General features: G+C 35.6%; 1 protein-coding gene across 1 annotated transcript in view; it reads right to left on the minus strand.

Annotated features, from left to right (window-relative positions):
• Nucleotides 1-6,000, minus strand: part of csmd1a (CUB and Sushi multiple domains 1a) — a 389,222-nt gene that overhangs the window by 167,356 nt on the left and 215,866 nt on the right. The gene's annotated exons all lie outside the window — the stretch shown is intronic.

Below are 6,000 nucleotides of genomic sequence, written 5' to 3' on the forward strand. Positions count from 1 at the left end.
TTTACCATTTCATTGACACACTCATTAAGCAGCTGTAGTTAGAAGTTGCTTTACAGATAATGCTGTTATATACTGACAGTGGCCACTTTATTAGGTACACCTTTAAAATATTAAATTCATTGCAATCTAATACAACAATTTAGCAGGGCTAAATTTGTATTTACGGGGATAAAACTGTTCAATTTTGATTGTCAGAGTTATCAATTTTAACTGTATGTCTATTATTGAACCTGTAATTTGCAGTGATGCTGAACTTGACTGTATTATACTGAAGTCAAGAGGTGTTTCTAATGTTCTAATTTAAGGAGAGAAGAATATTTCAGTACACCACCACTGCACCACCTTGACTAGCTGTAATGTAATTGCTGCTTAAACTTTAATGCGCCACTAATAATCTAATAACATAATACAAAGATGATAATATAAACAGTGGTATGACCAATTTTGCAGCACAATGAGTACTTCTGATCCTTAAAGTTTGTTTTTCTGTTAACACTAATGTACTATTTTTTTGTAAATACAAGACTTTCACTTGCAATAGAGTATTTTTACACTGTGGTATTGCTACTATTACTCTAAGATCTGACTACCATTACCATGATTCCTCAACAAGACAAGCATGTATCAAGTAACAATTTGTAGTTCTTTTAATTATAATTTCAACATTTTGTCCTTCATAACCCTTTTGTTTACTTGTTGGTTCCCTTATTATTGTGATGTCTGTTTTTGTAACACTGGGACAATATGAGCTCTAATTATTATGAATATCAACGGTAAACTATGTTCTTTTCCATGAAGATTAAAAAACAATAGCATAGTAATAAAACGCTGACAAGCCATTAGCGGCCAAAACACAAAATATTGAAGACTCTAGTCTTAACATGTTAATAGTTCTTTTTTTTCATCACAATTATGTTTCTCAGGATATCTAGATTTTAGAGTGAGCAGTGAAACCAACAGCTTTAGTCATTCAACAGCGGTTGGCATGACGTGATTATACAACTGCTGTCATGACCACTATCCTTCAATGCAGCCAGATGAGATGTAACACCTGTTTTTCTTTTTAAGACAAGAGTGTATTGTGAACTATTAGTTCTGCATATTAAAGATGGTGTTACAAAATGCTAATACTATACATTTCTGATGTGATTACTTTACTAATTTTCTTAAAAGCATAAACTCCTGCATTTCCAATTTGTGGCAAAAATATATTAAACATCTTTTTACTTTACGTACACTGAAAAAATATATACTTTGGACCAACTTAAAAAAAAAATACTTAAATTTGTAAGAACTAAATTCATTAGTTTTTCTCAAATTATATTTATGATTTGGTAAAAAATTTTTTTTTTTTTAAATTTATTATCCATCAAAAATGTTTATTTTAACCAAGACAAAAAAATGTACTTTCACACAAAGTAAAAAAGATGATTTAGTATAAAGACCATAAACCATATTTCACTTTGTTAAAATAATTTTGTTTTACTTTAGAATAAACTAATAATTACAATTACATCCGAATCTTTTTATTTTACTTTAGAATAAACTTTTTTTATTAAAAACAAGGTAAATGTTATAAATATGTAAACTGTAAAGGGCTGCCATTAGTTTTGTTGTCTTTGTTGTGAGAAACTGTTAGTGAGTTACAAACCACTGGCTCAGGGAATTGGAAAGAAATGGTAAAGCAGTAGCTTAAAGGGCAAAGTAAAGGTGGATAAACACATGTATTCCAAATTCACAGCCACATGGTACAAACCAGTTATTCAGAGAGTGAGACAGAAGAAGCACTGAAAAACAAATAGTGGTCTAAGAGACAGTGAGAAAGAAGAGGAGAGGCAGTGAGAGGAAAGGAGTGAGTGAGTGAGATTGTTTGTGTGTGTGATCAGCTGACATGGGTTTCAGGTAAGGGCTTTTGAGGTGTGCTTCAGATTCCTGTTGGATGAGGAGAGAAATGTGTGAAGTGCAGTTTGTTGATATGCTCCCTTACGCTGCCCTCTCCTCGCTTCCTCTTATCCGCTCTCTCCTCTCTTCCTCTTCCACCTTCTCATGATCACAGGTCAATCAACCCAAGAGCTGAAGTCCACAGCCATTTATCTCAGCATCATTTCGTAGAGCTCATCAGATCCAACACATAAAAACAAATGGTAGGATGTGGAGTGTGATGAAACACAGTATTATTATCATGTCGTGATGCCAAAAAAACTGCGTGACTGTGAGGGTTTCCCAAAACCTGTTAAGCAGTGGTGCTGTTCCAACTTGTAATTTTAAGTTTCAAGTGCTCTCATCATTGTTGCCCAGCACCACCTTGCCTGACAATACTGAAGAAAACACTGATTATAAATCTCACTCTTACAATGATGATTCATTACAGTTCCAGGTCATTGTCTAGGGACTAAAACTCCTTAATCACAATTGTTCAGCCTCTCTATGACACATCCTCAGCAGTAAGTTAATGTTACTGCTGAGAGAGGGTAACGACAAGATTGGTTGCTTACATTTAAAGAATTTCACAATGTATATTGTTTTAGTTACCACTCTACTCCTTTGTGTTATGTTATGTAATGTTATGTTCTCCTGTGTGAGAATAATTCATTAACTATTTTCAGATTTATATACAGTAAACCTATTCTTTTGTGTGTGTGTGTGTGTGTGTGTGTGTGTGTGTGTGTGTGTGTGTGTGTGTGTGTGTGTGTGTGTGTGTGTGTGTGTGTGTGTGTGTGTGTGTGTGTGTGTGTGTGTGTCTATTAGACTATGCTTTAATATAGGCTACAGGCTGTTACAGACAGTATTTTAGATTATGATTCATAAGCACTCCATTCTCTAGACAGGTAAAACTCATTACCATCAGTCTCTGGTTCTTTGTGATGATTATATATTGCATAAAGACTGTACATTCTCTACCACAGAGCCATAATATTACCACTGGGACTCATACAGTGTAAAGAGGTGTTGTTCAAAGACTGGTTCAGGACTACAAATGGACCTTGAATGTACTTTTTTTTTTCAAATCTTTTAATGACCCTGGTTGCCAACCTGATGTCCAATTTCGGGGTAACCTCACTGAACCAATATGAAAACCAGCATTTATGTAGTTTTGGTCCCCAAGACAAAAATAGGAGCACGTTTTCAATGAGTATGGGTCCCATGGTGAGAAACTAAATTTCTCATTTATGTCCAGAGCTGCAAAAGCTTAAGGGATCCCTGGACTACACAGTTAACAGTCATTATCATCATTCTGTGCCTGCACATAATGATTACAGATTACAAAGCTCATTCACTTCAGTGCAGCAATCATTTTACAAGTGGGATAGGTACTTTTGAGAGTCTTTAAGCATATATGCAAGAACCACTGTTGGTTACTGTGATTTTACTGCGCAAAGGGAATTGTGGTAGTGCAAAAATGTATTTCAAGTCATACAGCTAACTAAAGCTGAGTGTAACAGCTTTCAGGTTCAGAATTCTTTCAGCATTTTCAAGTTAATATACATGTTAGGATACATGCAGAGCGTGAACATTTCTCAGGCTATATTGTAATCTATGTTAAAGCTTTTACATTGAAGCTGCAGAGAAACTTCCAAAGACCACCATGGAAAGAGTATGTCTTTGTGTGCTGGTCCTCCTTCTAACAAGCAAATCAAATTGCTTTGGACTCAGCAGGCTGACTTCAGGCAATTATTTCACATGGAAACAACTTTGTGTACAAGTAGGATTGTGTATGCATGTATAGTTCATGTGTGCACAGTGTGTAAACGAGAGTGAATGAGAATGTGCATGAGTGTGTGTGCTCTGAATTCTCCACCAAGCACCACATCATTGGTAAATATGATAAACCGATTTGCCCCAGGAATTCTTCACATAGTCACATACACACCGTGCATACCAGTTAAAATTTTAATTGCAGCAACACACGAAGATGCACACGAGCACATACATTTATTTCTCACATATACACACACGTACACACTAAAAACACTAATGTACTAATGTTAATTGCAGTAGTACATGCTTGACTGAGCATGTAAATCATCAGAATTATTGATGAGGATTTTATTATGAAGCTAAAAGCTAAGGAATGGATGAGGTATGACTCTGGGCTTCCGTGATAATTAAAAGCTTGTGTCATATGATCTGAATACTGTTTTAGAGGCATCACTAAGCTGCCAAGAAATATGTCTGCCTTTAGAGGCTGTAGAGATATTTATCATATGTATGATTTAATGCATTGTTTCACTGCCTTGTGGTCAATATAGTGTTTACGTTTATTAGGTTTCCCATTAGCTGCCACTGAGATGAAAACATGTCTTTCCTGAGGTCAACATAATAAAACACTCCATGCCTCTATCTCCTATTTGGATCAACTAATTACATCTAATACTCGACACAGAAATCCATCAGTTAGTTTGCTACAGTTTTATTCCTTGTCTTCTTAAATACAGTAACAACTGATCTCTTCTAATCCTGTTAACAAACAACAGCGTGGGAAGATGGTTCATCAGGTTTTAAGATATCACAGAAACTGAGCACTTAAATGCTTAAACGCAGCCACTTGAGAGGTTCCTTTCAAATTCCAAAATAAACCATAAAAGTGACACCTACTGTGGAAGCATTCAAACAAACTATTGGCGTATTCGTTATGAATCATTTTGAGACCTTCACTGTCAGTTTTGTGTTTACATTTCTTTATTGTGCAGTTTTCTAGATAACCATGAAGCTTGAGACAGTTTCTTTGTTTTCTAAAAAAAAAAAAATCAACATTTGCAACAAACAGTACTGCACACCACCATATTCAACATTTAAAATGTGTGCGGTTATTTAAAGAAACCCGTGGTTGAGTTTAGAGAATGATTGTGGTCATGGTTAAGAGAAACCAAACAAGACTGGAATCAAATAGTTGATTCAAAGTAAACTGTTTGTCTGTAGACACATTCATCCACAATGACCTCCTTCCTCTGCATCCTTTGCGGCTGTATAAGAAGATCATATTAAGCTCTCAGAATTCAACTAAAATGGGAAGCAGTCATAATTACTACAGTTAATAGTTAATTACTTGAAAGTAAATGTGTCGTTTTTGCCTGACTTTATTAATGTTGTTTTTCTTGGATTTTACATTAGATATGTCTGTATTAAAAACTAATAGTCAACTTTGGTTTTCAACTAAATAAATCCCACTAAAATGACGTAAGATATGCAAGTACTGTAGAGTGTGTGGTCGTTGCAGTACAGGGAAATAGTGAGGAGCAGAGCAAATGAAAAAGGAGACAGAAAACACTGCAGTAAGACAAATTAAAGGAACACTTCCAGATTTTTTTACTTGGCCCTCATTATTGCTCTCTATATGACAGCACAATTTCTATACTGGCTTACAATGGCACAGACAGGCTGGTACTGGTTTACCCATTAATGACTTCACTGTCTCTTTCTGGATTCTTTGCTGTACCTCCAGGGGGACAGAATAAGATACAGTGGGAATGTTTCCAATTTTGGCTAAGACGAACTGCAACACCAACTCTCCAGACGCAACTTAGCTTTTGAAAATTTAGATATTTAAAAAAAATTGAAATGGATAATATAAAGACTCTGGGTTTCCATTGGAAGAAACAGTGACAGCCAGCAGAAAATGAAGCACTGTACTGCACCGAGTGTATTATGGACTGTCTCTTCCTGACATGGGCACAGAGAGAGGCACTCAGGCGGCTTGAAAAGGTCTTCAAAGTTGAAATAAAATGAACAATCATAAGAGAGAGAAAAAAAGAGGTTTTTGGATGATGTCTTTTAGTATCCAAAACTGATGGTTCTACTGGGGGCTGACAAAATGACATGAGTACCAAGCAGTAATACCGATTTTGCTTGGGGTTCCCAGGAAAAACTGACAGGCAGAGAGAAAAGTCTAAATTACGTACATTTGTGTCGTGCTTAAGACGGGCTTAACCCTAAATTGGACTAAAGGGCATAAGGTAATTAAAACTAAAACTACAAAAAGTCGTGTAAATGCAAATAAAA

Source organism: Brachyistius frenatus, unplaced genomic scaffold, assembly GCF_029030835.1.
Source record: "Brachyistius frenatus isolate BFR_SWC_R1_liver_20210118 unplaced genomic scaffold, ASM2903083v1 Contig_15, whole genome shotgun sequence".
In the NCBI taxonomy this organism is placed as follows: Eukaryota; Metazoa; Chordata; class Actinopteri; family Embiotocidae; genus Brachyistius; species Brachyistius frenatus.